The sequence below is a fragment of the Phocoena phocoena genome, chromosome 2 (assembly GCF_963924675.1).
Source record: "Phocoena phocoena chromosome 2, mPhoPho1.1, whole genome shotgun sequence".
In the NCBI taxonomy this organism is placed as follows: Eukaryota; Metazoa; Chordata; class Mammalia; order Artiodactyla; family Phocoenidae; genus Phocoena; species Phocoena phocoena.
The window spans coordinates 78449796-78465908 of record NC_089220.1 but is presented as its reverse complement, the minus strand read 5'-3'; positions in this window follow the sequence as shown (position 1 = coordinate 78465908).

Here is a 16113-nt window from a genome sequence, read left to right as displayed (position 1 = left end):
CCATTTATTAACCTGCTTTTTTTTTAACCTAAAGAAAATATCATTTCTCATTAGAAGTTAGAAATCCAGAACAAACCACTGAAATATAGGGCTTCTGCGAGTACTGAATAGAGAAAGTTCTATAGTGAAGGTCTGATAAGGAGGAGAAGGGAGATTTTTCACATGATATTTTGAGCAACTTTAGCTATATTTGAACTTTGGAAAAGTTTCATGAACAGTTGCTTCTTCAGGAGACTTCACAGTGCCCATAACATTGTGCATTTTATCTAACAAATACCTAGATAGTGCATTTTATACGCCAGGCCCTGTAAGTGCTTTATAAATATAAATCCCTGATTTTTCACAACAACCCTACAGAGTAGGCAATATCATCATCATCATCATCATCCTCACCATCATCATCACCATCCCTGTTTTAACAGATGAAGAAACTGCAGCACAGAGGAGTTAAGTCATTTGCTCCAGGCCCACAGCTGATGAGTGCGTAAGTCCACGCTCCTAGCCACCACACACTGCTCCTCTCAGAGGAGCTCATTATTTGAGGCAAAGGTGGAAGCAGAGAGTTAGAAAATGTCCTGGGTGCCACAGCCCTTTAGCATGTCACTTCCCTAGGGCAGAAACACTGCTTTAACTTCTAGCAACCTCCACCTCTTTAACCTGGAGATTCTTTCTCAGGTTTGTTCCTCTTAGATGTTCTTAAGATAAAAGATATGATGAAGTAAACTCCAAAGAAGAATTTTTTAAGAGTAATCTCCAGAATGACCTTGCTTAAGAAACTGAGATTAGTGAGCTAAAGGAGAAAATAGCAAGATATTAATGGTGTCTACTGGATCTAAAACCTCTTAGTCACTTTTATCATTTGCCTAAAATTCAATAAAATGGCTTTTTGTTGCTGTGTTTATAGGTTAATATGAATGACTTCCAAGAGAAGGTTTAAGAAAAAAAGAGGTTATCAGTTCCTACAAAATATATACTTTGGCCAAAGACCTTAGAGAGCAAGGTCTTTCAAGTATTTACAACTAAGAAGTAGTACAAGGATGTTAATCTGAAGGATTATTTGTCATAATAAAATCTTTAAAAGAGCCTATTTACCATCAGTTACAGAATGGTTAAATTAAAGAAAATCCTTGCAATAGAACACAAAGCAATCATTAATATTTATATGAATATATATGTAACATATCAAGTGAAAAAAGCAAGTTGCAGAACACTATCATGGTGCTATGCCATTTTTGTGGGAAAACAACATAAGAAACATTTGGTTTTTTATGTCTGTAACATATAGGCAGGTTTGGATACAAACCTGAAAAAATAGAACACACCTCTTAAGAGTGGTTATCCCTGGAGAAAGTGTTGAACGGGGAGGGGTAGTGGCGAAAAGGAGATAAATTTTTATTTTATAGACTTTCACTTGCTTGTGGTAGGTGAGATTCACTAAATGCACATGAATTAAAACACAAGCAAGCATATGGAAACCATTAAACAATTTGAGAAAGATTAAGAATCAATTATAAATAAACTGTGTAATAAGTTTGACAAAGTGAGCCATGATATATAATCACTTTGTGTACCAGTTTTTCCATAATTATGTATAAACTACTGTGCTAGCTTTACTAGACTTTTATTTTGCTTAATGCTATAGATTTTGAGGTTTTATTTTCATTAAAACTTGAAGAGGAAAAAATTACACCTTTCAAAGACTGATAAGTCAATAGTTAATGCACCAGTCTTTTACTTCTATATTTTCTTTCTAGAAACTCAAGTACACATTTATGTGGACCATCACCATACTGCAGACTGACTGGATGGCAGTGTGCTGTGATAAAAACAACACGGCCCAGAGTTAGAAGACTAGTCCAGATTCCATCACAGGCTCACTGGGTAATTACTGCCACTTAACGCCTGTGGGTCCCTATTCATTTCTCTTAAGAAGAATATATGATCCAAAACAGCAAGGGAACAGTATCTCTCTTGGTTGACGAGCAGTGAAATACATCTGCAATGCTGGCAAAAGCCTTGTTAAACAGCTTACTAAGCGGTGCTGAGCATGACATCTGAAATTGTTATAGTGTCCTCTTCGGTCCCCAGCAGGTGTTTCTCTGATTCTTCCACATTCTGTTCAAGTGTCATCTGTGCAGCTGTGAGTCACTAGAGCCAGCCTTTCACCCCTCCCTGCCTCCCTCCCCTGCTCCTTCTCTACTCTGAGATATGAGAGAAACGCCAAACCCAGGCCATCATATGCTCTGCTGCCCAGGAGAGTACAACCCGGTCTGTGCATTATAGCCAGCGTGATCTTTGTAAAACACATGTATAACCTTGTCATCCCCTTTAAAAGTCTTTATTATCGATCCCCACCATTTACAACCAAGTCCACACTCTTGGCCTGACATAAAAGCCTCTTTCTGTCATGGCTCCAGTCCACTTTTCCAGCCTCCTCTCCTGCCTTCTAACTCCTCACGTACAAAATCTTCTAGCCATATGGAAATGTCTCCAGTTTACTGTTCGTAGGTATGCTCTTAACAGAAACCCCAGAGGCCACAAGCATTTCAGAATTCATAACATTTTAGATTTTCAACAGGTAATCCCATGCATAGATAGATAGATAGATGTATATGTATATATGTTACATAACACCCCAGATGGTCTAAGGCATCAACTCGTATCAAACACATAAATGTTTCTTCAGCAAACCTAGAATATTCACATTAAGTGTAATAAGGCCACAAATGGCCTCAGTCGGTTGGGGTCTGGTTTTGCCACTGAGCCACTTCCCTTGCTTCCTCCAGATCTATAATCCGCCCTTTTGCACCTGCTCTGTGCCTGGGAAACTGACCTATCTGTGCTTCAGCCCCACACTCCACTGCCCCCAGGTTTCTAATGGGATACAGCCAATGGGGAGCCCAGCAGGCTATCCAGGAGCCTGGGGTGTTTCCCTCTCCTGAAGGACAGTCATCTGGAGGCAGTCTTCTTCCCATGACTCCTTCCTTCTGGCCTCCAAGAACCACTCTCTCCTCTCGTCTCCTAGGGACGTGTGTCTCGGGATCACAGCTCTCCTGTCCCACTATCACATTCCTATCCCTGTGCCAGCACTCCCCCCACACCTTTGAATGAGTCTCTTTATTAAATCCTCTTTCAACGACCCCAATTTGAGAATACCGTCTGTTTCCTGATGGGTCCCTGACAAATGCAGCACACCAATGAGTTCAGATTGAGTCAGGTTTTCCTGCCTAATGGATTAAGGAAAAGCTTTCAGCTTTTAGAACTTCTTGGATTTCAAAATTATATGTAAGATACTGTGAACACATACAATCTACTATTTCTTTCTTCTGTTTAATATATACTGCTCCTACCTGGAATGCCATTCTCTCCTTGTCCAATTGGCTAACTTCAATTTAGTCTTTAAACATCATGTGAACTTCCAGTGAACTTCAAGAGTGAACTATCCACTGACCAATCCCCTGTAGACAGCACCTCACCCAATAGTCCTGGACACTTGTAAAGTCCCTGGAACAGCCTTGGAAAACTTATGTGAGTCTGGGACTTGAAGGGAAAACCCCACCCAAGGAAGTGATGGACTCACAAGTACTGTTACTGTTACATAGGTTAAATATATGATGAATGGAAGGCTTAATATTTCTTAATATTGCTGTATGATTCAAGAAACATTGGGGAGTGCAGTCATAAATAACTAAAATTTAGTGGTTTTAAATTTCATTTATTCACCCTCTTGTACCAATGACTCACAGACAAAACACAAACAGAAATTTCTGAAAAATACTCATCCTTAGTATGTGCAATGCACTCTGGCATTTTCTAGCCTATTGTAGTCCATATCACTTTTTTAAAATATCAATCACACCCTAGAAATGGGTCATGCAATACACAGTGTGAAAGACACCAAACTAAACAGTATTCATTGACAAATGCTTCCACACTTTGTCAAACAAAGAACCAAAATATTGTAACCATGCTTTAGTTTTTTGCCATTTATACTTTCAGTTTGTTTCTCCCCATTTTCAGTTATTTGCTCTCCTGAGCAGGGGGAGGAATTCCTGTCCTAAAGCTGGATGACATCTGGCTAGAACCACAAGACGTGTGCTGACACAGAAACCAGAGCAGCAGGCAATCTGGGAGTTGGGGCTGTCTTAGCCAATTTAGAATATTTGGTCACCTTATCTGAGATTACATGTAAACTCACTTTTTCCAGTCTCTCAGAAGGCAGCTTGTACTATGTAATTTTAAAAGAATTTTTTTCTGTGTTGTTTAATGATTTGCATTAATTTTAAACAAGGGTTTATGAACTGTGAGCTAGTGCCAGGAAAATGTGGATCAATTGTTGCTTCCCTAGAGAAAGTAGCAGTGCTTTTAATAATAGATCCTGGTAAAGTATCTATAATTCTTCTATGACTTAAAAGTCAAAGCAAAATATGGATTGGGTAAAAGGATTTTTTTCTTTCTTTCTTTCTTTTTTTTTTTTTTTTGGTGTGTATGTAGAAAATATACACAGGTCTGACTAAGGAAAAAAAATTGTTCTAATTAGACTCTTGTTTGCATCAAGCCAGCATTCATTTAGGTGCCCTTGAAAGAAAAGGAGTTAATTATATGGACACTGTATCATTTAGGATTAACACTGGCTACATGTGACAGAAATCGAAAATAGTGGTGGATAGTAATCTTATCTTAAATAAGATAGTTTTAGCTCTCTTGTAACAGACAAGAAGTAGGAAGTCCAGAACTGGCATGGCTTCCAGATGTCAAAGGACCAGGGTTCTTTTCTGCTACCTACTACTGAGATTCCTGTCAATGCATATAAATTCTAGACAGTTGGAAGGAAGAAGCGAGGAGGAATTACACACACAATGTCCCCTACAGCCCATTAAACAGAATATCATCACAAGGCTATACTTAGCTGCATGGAAGGTTAGGAAATGTAGTCTTTTTAACAGGAGCTCAGCTAACAAAGGAGGAAGATGGCAAAGACAGATATTGGGGAAAACAAGGAGTTCTTCCCACAATTATACACGACCTGAAATTGAGAAAACTTTAGGCTTGATTTCTGCAGACTCTGCCTCTCCTTCTCAAATAATCAGTTCTCCTTCTTCTTTAGTCTATGGTTAAAGGGAATTACAAACAGCACCAGTAGTTTATATAGCTTAGTTGATTACTTTGCCCCTATATGGCAGAGACTGCCATGCCAGGACAGCATGTGGATGGCTGGAACTAGAGCCAATCAAACCCTAACCACAAGGCTGTGAAACAAGGTCTAGCTAGGAATCAGGAAGAGGGAAATGAATGCTGGGGAAGCAATCAACAAATATCTTACCACAATGTCTAAGAGGCAGCTCTACGTTAACATGTTCAAATCAAAATTCTTGAGCTCTCTGTCAATTTCCACCTCCAACGTGCTACCATCCACCTAGTCATTTAATCCAAAAACCCAAGTGTAATCCTTAAACCTTTTATTCCCCTCACTCCTCACATCCATCAGGACCAGCTACACAATATGTGGGGCCCAGTGAAAAATGAAAATGCAGGGACTCTTGTTGAAAAATTATCAAGAATTTCAAGAGAGCAACAGCAAAGCATTAAACCAACTGTGGAGTCCTTCTAAGTATGGGGCCTGGTACAACTGCACATGAAGCCACACCTGCATCCAATATAGATCCATACATTTTGTAAGTTCTACCTCTGTGATAGTTAAGTTTATGTGTCTATTTGACTGGGCCACAGGGTACTCAGACTTTGGTTAAACATTATCTGGGTATGTCTGTGAGGGTGCTTCTGGATGAGATTAACATTTGAATCAGCAGACTGAGTAAAACAGATTGCCCTCCCTAATGCTGGTGGGCCTCGTCCAATCAGTTGAGGGCCTGAATAGAACTAAAAAGAGTAAGAGGGAACTCCTTGTGTCTGACTATTTGAGGTGATACATCAGTGTTTTCTTGCCTTTAGACTCACTGAAACATTGGCTCTTCTCGGGTCTTGAGTCTGCCAGCTTTCATACTGGAATTTACACTATCAGCTCTCCTGGTTTTCAGGCCTTCAGACTCAAACTAGAACTGCACCATCAGCTCTGCTGTGTCTCCAGCTTGTCGACTGCAGATCTTGGGACTTCTCAGCCTCCATAATTACATGAGCCAATTCCTTATAATAAATTTCTTTCTTTTCTCTCTCTCTATATGCATCCAATCAGTTCTGTTTTTCTAAAGAACCCTAATACAACATCCAAAACAATTCTTAAATTAGTACACCTCTCTCCATCTCCATAACGATATCTCTGTATCTCTGGTTCTGGACTAAATGGTATTGGCCACTTAACAAGTGCACCTGCTTTCACTTTTGCCCCTGCTTCAGTGGTGTCCAATCAGAGAAGCAAAACCACAAGGATGGATCCACATACACACACACACATATGCATATATAAAACAAATATATAAAAATATTTTTATATGTAATAAATATTTAAATATAATAAAACATCATATTTCAAATATAGTATATTTAAATATATAATATATATCATATAACTAAATATATTTATATAAATATACTATAATCTTTAATATAAGAATAAAAACTACAAAATTTATGTAAATATATAAAATACACATATATGTAAATACATATATACATATACACACACATATACATATGCATATGCATATGAATTTGTTATAGGGCTTTGACCTTACAACTGTGGAAGCTGATTAAACAGTGTACGTGCCAGCCCCAGGCTCTGGCACTTAAAGGGATGATGAATATAAAGAGGGAGATGTGAGGATCAACTGGAACCTGTGAGAACAGACTTGAACCTATAAAGATAGACTCGGAATTACTGTCATTCTCTCACAGCCTCTGAGCCTCCAACTTTGATGAGAGTATGTGTCCCACTGGAGAAGCTGATGCCCTTAGTCATGGAGCTAAATATGATCCTGGCCCAGGGCTGAGCGAGGCTGAAGGAGAAAATCTGGCAGGACTTGTGAGCCAGATGTTGTCCCAGGCCAGTAAGGTGAGCCAGCAGATCACAGCAATGTGGGTGCATTGCAGTGGGGTCTTGTGCCCTGCTCTGACCTTCCAAGTGTAAAAGCAATAGGCTACTGCTTCCTTTCTGCCTTCCAAATAGCGTACAAAATGCTCCTTGTGAGGCTCACTACCCCTGAGCCATACAGGGAAGGGAATTCTGGGAAACATAACTCAGGTTTAGCTAATTTGACACCATACAAATCCTCCCCAACCCTTCACTTAACTACAACATAGCAGCAATAGATATCACTTAAAAATTCAAATCAGACCAGTTTTTCTTCTTAAAGCCTTGCAAATGCTTTCCCCTACATCTAGAATAAAATCTGAACTCTTAAAAATGTCATGAAGAACCTAGGGGTAAGACAGGAATAAAGACACAGACCTACTAGAGAATGGACTTGAGGATATGGGGAGGGGGAAGGGTAAGCTGTGACAAAGCGAGAGAGAGGCATGGACATATATATACCTTACCAAACGTAAGGTAGAGGGCTAGTGGGAAGCAGCCACGTAGCACAGGGAGATCAGCTCTGTGCTTTGTGACCGCCTGGAGGGGTGGGATAGGGAGGGTGGGAGGGAGGGAGACGCAAGAGGGAAGAAATATGGGAACATATGTATATGTATAACTGATTCACTTTGTTATAAAGCAGAAACTAACACACCATTGTAAAGCAATTATACTCCAATAAAGATGTAAAAAAAAAAATCCAAACTCTTTACCATAGTTTACAAGGCTGCACAGGATCTGACCCCTACCATTCTCTGAGCTCATTCATTTTGTACCACTTCCTCCTTGAGCACCATTCCTGAGCCTTCTACTTGTTCCTTAAACACATGGAGGTCTTTACTGTCTCCATCTTCACATGGCCTTCTACTGTGTGTCTATATGTCTCTCTGTGTCCTTTTCTTAAAAGGCTAATCATCACTGGATTTAGGGTTTACCTTAAACCCAGGATGATTTCATATCAAAACAATTCATTATATCTGGAGAGACCCTATTTCCAAATAAAGTCCCATTCACAGTTCGTGGGGTTAGGACTTGAACATGTCTTTTTAGGGGACACAATGCAACTCATTACAGGTCTAATGAAAGATTCCTACTATGCCTGCTTCTTCTTGGGACAGGATCCTTCAGAGATCTGAACTTGGGATTGAATATCAGGACCCCTAGTAAATGCTACATGCCACAAGAAATTTAGACATTTTCAGGTAGTGCAGAAAGGAGGATTTTTACATTCCCTGAACTATTAGAGAAATGACAGTTGGGATGTGGACAATAATTAAAGTTTGCAGGATCCAGAATTAGGAATTTATGTGATCACAAAGCTTCCAATGCATCCCTTGGGGTACACCGGGTAGCTGACTGCTTAAAATGTGGTAAACTGCCTGGATTTGTAAGTCAGATTTTTGACAATGTAACAGCTGGAAGGAGAAATGACCTTTACGCTTGTGTCAAAACTTAAGCAGCTTTTGCCACAAAGCATTCCACGTTGCTATTAGAAAGCAGTTTGGAAAACTCAGGCTTGTTGAAGAAAGTTGCTGTAGGAGGATTTTAAAGCAAAACATCACAGGAGCAGCTCAGAACTCCCTGTGAAATTGTGAGTTATCCTTCCCACTCCTTGCTCTTAAAGAAGTTATTCAAGGGGAGGAAGAGAAGGAACTGTTCAGGGTTAGAAATAAGGGTACAAATCCAGCCGAGCAGAGGGTGGAGCTCAGTCACCCAAGTTCAGATTTCTAACACCAAAGCCCCCTCATTACGGGGTAAGTGACTTCCTTACTTTGGATCAGAGAACATGCTAGAAAAATCCCTGGGCCTTAAACACGAACCATGACGACTGAATTTTTACCTAGCTGGGAAGCCAGTCCTAAACAAGACATCGGTAATATCTTACATATTTGCCCCTGGAATCTAGCAGCCGTTGGCGACAGTTTTACCATCCACAGCACCACTTGGGGGTGGAGGCTAAGAAGAGAAATACCTCCATATGTTCCCACTCTTGTGAAGATGGGTGCTTTTTGGTGGAATGTGCTTGTGAGAAGAACAGTCCTCCAGAAATTAAGATCCAGAAACAGGAGAAAGGTCATAGCATCAAGCTCTCCTGACACCATAAACAAAAAAGCTTGGTAGATACCATAGCTCTGCCTTCCCTCCTTGGTTAGCCTAGACCCTGGTATTATAATAGTTGGAGGGGTCTCCATAGTCAATGACGGTCCAGTGGTCAGCCCTGACTTAAGGGTGAACAAATGTGGTCAAAGTCCTATATTGGGAATCCTGCCTGCTTTTAGGGTAACTCTAGAACCCCAGTGCTACTGAATTTGAGCCAACACATAGAGAGTGGGGTAGGATGGTACTACCTAACTAAACCCAGAAATCCAATAGGAATTATTACCAGTGGAGCTTTTGAGAAAATTTCCAGCAACGCTTTAGGAGATCGATACTAGCCTATGAGTTGGAGGTGGTCCAACTACTTTAAGTAAAATACAGCTCTACGTTTTACCTTCTGATTCCAAATGACCAGCCACTGCCATCCTTCCCTCAGAAGCCATGTAGCAAAATATACAGAGATGGCAAATATTTTTCTCAAGGAAATACATGATGATGAGGAGATTTTATTCACCAAAAATCCTCTTAGAAATATATGATGAGAAAGAGATTTTATTCACCTTAGAAAGGGAGAGGTGTCTTTGTTAGAAAAATTCTTTGAAAAACACGAATTCAAAAAGATGTATGCACCCAATGTTCATAGCAGCATTATTTACTATAGCCAAGATATGGAAGCAACCCAAGCGTCCACCAACAGATGAATGGATGAAGAAGATGTGGTATATGCATACAATGGAATATTACCCAGCCATAAAAGAATCAAATTTTGCCATTTGTGACAACATGGATGGACGTAGAGTGTACAAATACTGTATGTTTTCATTTATATGTGGAATCTAAAAAATAAAACAAATGAACAATTATAACAAAACAGAAACAGACTCACAGATACAGAGAATAAACTAGTCATTACCAGAGGCGGCAGAGATGGGAAGAGGGGCAAAACAGATGAAGGGGATAAGAGGTACAAACTACTAGGTGTAAAATAAGTGAGTTACAAGGATGTAATATACAGCATAGGAAATATAGTCAATATTTTATAATAACTGTGTATGGAATATAATCTATAAAAAATACCAAATTATTATACTATACACCTGAAACTAATATTGTAAGTCAACTGTACTTCAATAATAAAAGAAATTCTTTGATACTTGGGAGTAGAAACTGACACCTGAGGAATACAGATTTTGGTAGATTAGTTGCAGGTGACCAGATGGCTTTATTGGTTGCTCCACAGACGGAGGAGGAAGAGGAGAGAGGAAAGATAAGAGGTGGGATGAAAGCAGCAGATGCAAGCTCTCTGCTAGGCCAATCACTGGGGGGCAGGAACAGGCTTTAACAAGCATTAAAGCTCAATGTGGGGGCTTCCCTGGTGGTGCAGTGGTTAAGAATCCACCTGCCAATGCAGGTTCGAGCCCTGGTCCGGGAAGACCCCATATGCCACAGGGCAACTAAGCCTGTGCGCCACAACTACTGAGCCCACGTGCCACAACTACTGAAGCCCGTGCGCCTAGAGCCCGTGCTCTGCAACAAAAGAAGCCACCACAATGAGAAGCCTGCCCGCCACAATGAAGAGTAGCCGCTGCTCCCTAAAACTAGAGAAAGCCCGCAAGGAAGGCCCAACGCAGCCAAAAATAAAGTAAATAAATTTTTTAAAAAACTCAATGGGAAAAATATTTGCAAATAATATGACTGACAAGGGGTTAATATCCTAAATATATAAACAGCTCATACTACTCAATATCAAAAAAACAAACAACCCAATCAACAAATGGGCAGAAGATCTGAATAGACATTTTTCTGAAGAAGACATACAGATGGCTAATAATGACATGTAAAGATGCTCAACATCCCTGATTATTAGAAAAATGCAAATCAAAGCAACAATGAGATATCACTTCACACCTGTCAGAATGGCTATCATCAAAAAGTCTACAAATAATAAATGTTGGAGAGGATGTAGAGAAAAGGGAACCCTCCTACACTGTTGGTGGGAATGTAAATTGGTGCAACCATTATGGAAAACAGTATGGAGGCTCCTCAAAAGACTAAAAAAAGAGAATTAGCATATGATTCAGCAATTCCACTCCTGGGTATATATCTGGAGAAAACCATAATTCAAAAAGATACATGCACCCCAATTTTCACTGCAGCACTATTTACAATAGCCAAGACATGAAAACAACCTAAATGTCCATCAACAGAGGAGTAGATAAAGAAGATGTGGTATATATATATACAATGGAATGTTACTCAACCATAAAAAAGAATGAAATAATGCCCTTTGCGGCAACATGGATGGACTGAGAGATTGTCATACTGAGTGAAGTAAGTCAAACAGAGAAAGACAAACATCATATGATATTTATATGTGGAATCTTAAAAAATGGTACAAATGAATTTATTTACAGAAAAGAAATAGAGTTACAGATGTAGAAAACAAGCCTATGGTTACTGGGGGGGAAAGGGGGGAATAAATTGGGAAATTGGGATTGACATATACACCCTACGATCTTTAAAATAGAAAAAAAGCTTAGAGAGAGATTCTTGGGGGATACAGAATTTCAGTTTTTAAAAGAAATAAAGAAGGTACTTGGTATTTTTATTTTTTTATATAAAAGCAAAAGAAGAAGAATTGTGTATATTCAAATATCTTCTTTAAAAATGCAATTTCTGGCTTTTTCTTAGAGAACACAAATTTAAAGTGAAATAATTTTTAAAGTCCAATACAAAATTAAGAAAATCCACCAAAGTTTTGTGTAAATATTCAGTCATGCATTCATTCATTAACAAATACCTGCTGTATATCTGTTACATGCCTGGTACTGCTTTGGACTCTGAGGATGCAGAGGTGACCAAGACAGATCATGTCATTGACCGCATAAATTTTGTAGAGCTTAATGATTTAAAATTTCTGAGAAGAACTATAAAGGCAAATAAAACCAACACCTGAACTAACTGCAAGGCAAATTCAAAAAAAAAAGAAAAGCTTTGAGAATTGACTAGACTTACCCTTAAAAGTCCAAGATAGTGACTGAGATACAAGCTTGGTCATGGCATACACATCAAAGTCAAGGAGACAGGCACAAGAATCAAATTTATGACAGGAGGACAATTGGGTTGCAAAAATGTCTTCAAACAAATATTCACCATGCTATCCAGTTAAGGTTCTGAAAACCCTGGGTAACACATTCTACCTACAGGAAAAACAAGGTTCAAATTCAAGGTTTTCTAATAGTTAATTAAAAGGAGGCAAGAGAGTAACCACAAGAGAACAGAGAGAGAGGGAGGGATTGAAATTAAGATTGAGATTCTGTCTGTCATTGGATAAAAACAAGCAGCCATCACCAAAAAGTGTACAAACAGTAAATGCTGGACAAAAGGGAACCCTCTTACACTGTTGGTGGGAATGTAAATTGGTATAGCCACTATGGAGAACAGTATGGAGGTTCCTTAAAAAACTAAAAATAGAACTACCATATGATCCAGCAATCCCACTCCTGGGCATATACCCAGAGAAAACCATACTTCGAAAAGATACATACACCCCAATGATCATAGCAGCACTATTTACAATAGCCAAGACATGGAAGCAACCCAAGTGCCATAAAAAGATAAATGAATAAAGAAGATGTGGCACATATATATATAAAATATATATACACACACATATATACACACACACATGTACACACAATGGAATACTAATCAGCCATTAAAAAAAGAATGAAATTCCACCATTTGCAGCAACATGAATGGACCTACAGAATATTATGCTTACTGAAATAAGTCAGACAGAGAAAGACAAATACTGTATGAAGTCACTTATATGTGGAATCTAGGAAATAATACAAATGAACGTATATGCAAAACAGAAATAGACTCACAGATATAGAAAACCAACTAGTGGTTACAAAAGGGGAGAGGAAGAAGGGAGGGGCAAACTAGGGGTATAGGATTAAGAGACACAAACTACTATGTATAAAATAGATAAGCAACAAGAATATATGTATAGCACAGGGAATTCTAGCCATTATCTTGTAATAACTCTTAATGGAGTATAATCTGTAAAAATACTAAATCACCATGCTATATACCTGAAACTAATATAATATTGTAAATCAACTCTACTTAAATTAGAAAAAAAAACTCAGTTTCAAAATTTCTGTCTTTAAAATATTACAAAAGGCATGACAGATGCTGAAAGTGTGAACTCCTTTCAAATGCAATTATGTTGAATGCGCTTGGTACTGGTTGACTTGCTCCCAAGGCCCCACATACTTTCAGTGGAAGCCCCATCCCATAGTGACTCCTAAATCTTCAGTAAAGTATTTAGACACACACACACACACACACACACACACACACAACTATGAGTGAGTGTTTTTCTAGAACTTGATGAATAAGTTCTATATTCAATGGTTTGCTAAAAAGGAGATAGCCCTAAAGGTTAAGGACTACAGAGAACAGACACACACTAGGAGCAAGCTGTGAGAACTCACAGGTATCATGAAGACTGTCACATGCCACAGAATTAGATTTTCACCTAAGTTAACCAGATATTCAAGGAGGAGGAAGCCTCCAGATGACAGCATGGCTATTCTAATTTTGCCTCCTCCATTTCATTATCCATATAACTTCTGAGTGAGTTTTCTAAGACACAAATCTAAGCATGCCCTACCTATGATCAAGATTCTTCAATAATTTCCCATTGCCTACTGGATTAAAAAAGAAGAAGAAGAGGGGCTTCCCTGGTGGCGCAGTGGTTGAGAATCCGCCTGCCAATGCAAGGGACACAGGTTTGATCCCTGGTCTGGGAAGATCCCACATGCCGCGGAGCAACTAAGCCCGCACGCCACAACTACTGAGTCTGTGCTCTAGAGTCCGTGAGCCACAACTACTGAGCCCGCACACCACACTGAAGCCCGTGCACCTAGAGCCCGTGCTCCGCAATGAGAAGCCACTGCAACAAGAAGCCCACACACTACAACGAAGAGTAGCCCCCGCTCGCCGTAACTAGAGAAAGCCCGCGCACAGCAGCCCAACACAGCCAAAAATAAATAAATAAAATAAATAAATTTATAACAACAACAAAAAAAGAAGATAAAAACCTTTGCAAAGCATTTAAGGCCTTTCCCAGCTTCTTGCAAAGTGCCTGGTGAGCAGTGGGTTCTCTAAACATGGAGCATGAGCATAGTTCCCTCTTTCTATCAGGGCTCAACTCAAAAATCACAGAACTTCTCAGAAAGGTCACCCCTGGCCATCTACTAGAATGCCAGCAAGCCCTCTCCCCTCAAATTTTCATAGCCCTCTTCTATACTTATTTTCTCTCCTCAGTTCTTTCAATATCTAACATATTATGTATTTTACTTATGTAACCTATTGTCTGTAACCCTCAGTAGGCATATATAAAACATCAACTATAAATATAGTCTCTAGGTAGACAGGGATTTTTGACTTTTTAATTTGTCCACTACTATCTCCATTACCTAGAACCGGGCTTGGCACACAGCAAGTGCCTTATAAAATATATGTAGGATGGATGGGTGCGTGGATCATTAAAACCTCAACCCAAAAACCAGTTCTACCTGAAGCCTCCAGGAAGATTTAGATATTCCTGCTTCTCTCTCCTTCCCTGTACGTAACTTCTCTTATCATATGGTACTTCTTTGAATGTTGAGCTGAAAACTTCATTGAAATCAAGGGCCTCACTTTCATTTGTATGTACTTAGAAGTGACTCCTTTGTGCTTGGTACATGATATGCCATTGAATAAATGAATGATTGATTATATCCTTATTTTAAAGATGAGGAAAATAAGGTTTAAAAAGGTTAAATAACTTTTAAGGGCACACACTAGTAAGTTGCAGAGGTAAGATACTAACCCAAATGTATGCCAAGCCATTCCTTTAGTTTTCCTTGTCACTACTACCATATCTCCCTACAATGTTCTATCCTGTCCCACATTTTCTATTATTCATATTGTACCTATTACTAAGTCCCTGTTCAAGTCAAATCCCACCTATTCAATGAAATCTTCCAGATGACTCTTATTCACAGTAACTTTTCCTTTTTTTTTACCAGAAAGTTCCTCAGATAGCTCTCAGGGTAAATGGGGGAGGTTATAAGATAGGGTTTGTGGCCTATCTTATAACAGCTTATCCACTTGTGTTCCTCACTCCATATTCAGGCTCTTGGTGCAAAGGCCTACCTGTTTTGCAGGTAATGCACCCTCCATTGGTCCCCAACCTCAGGTAACAGTCTCTCATGATCTGCATATCTCTCCTAAGGACTTATGTGGCTGGTGATGGATGCAACTGTTTCCTTGGTTTGACTGAGCTGAGCTTCCAAGAGAAGCTGCAGAATGAAGCAACTCTGAATAATCCGCATCCCCACCCTGGGATTAGCACTCAGGATACATAAAGCTTTTCTCCTCCTCTCTTCGTCTCAGTTTCTGTTGAAAGAAAGGGTTTCAACCTTTCCCAAATGTGACTCTTCCAAGGTTGTTTCATGAGAAGCAAAAGCTTATTTCCTATTAGCCATTTCCTCATGTTATCACATGGAAAATAGACTTTTCATTGGCCCAACTTTTCCCTTTTTAAACAGAGGCGCATATACCAACATCAGAAATAACAATTTTTGTTGTCAATGGTCCTTGAAAAGTAATGTAAAAAGGTACTTACAGTTGAAAAAATATGCTTGTTACTTGTTCTCATATTCTCATCTCAAGCTGAGACATATACACTCAGAACCTGCAAAAACCACAATAAATTCTTCTCTAATGTCTTCTGTACTTAAAATCTTCAGTACATACCCAAGCATCTTATTCAGTAATAATGTGCCACCCTAGTTTGTAACTGCACTAAACATTTAACCCTTAATTGTGTCTACATAAACTGTTGAGATATCCACAATCTGAGAAGCAGGAGTGAATTAAAAGCGCAGGACCACCTGTGTTCAGATCCCACCTCCATCATTTATCAGCTG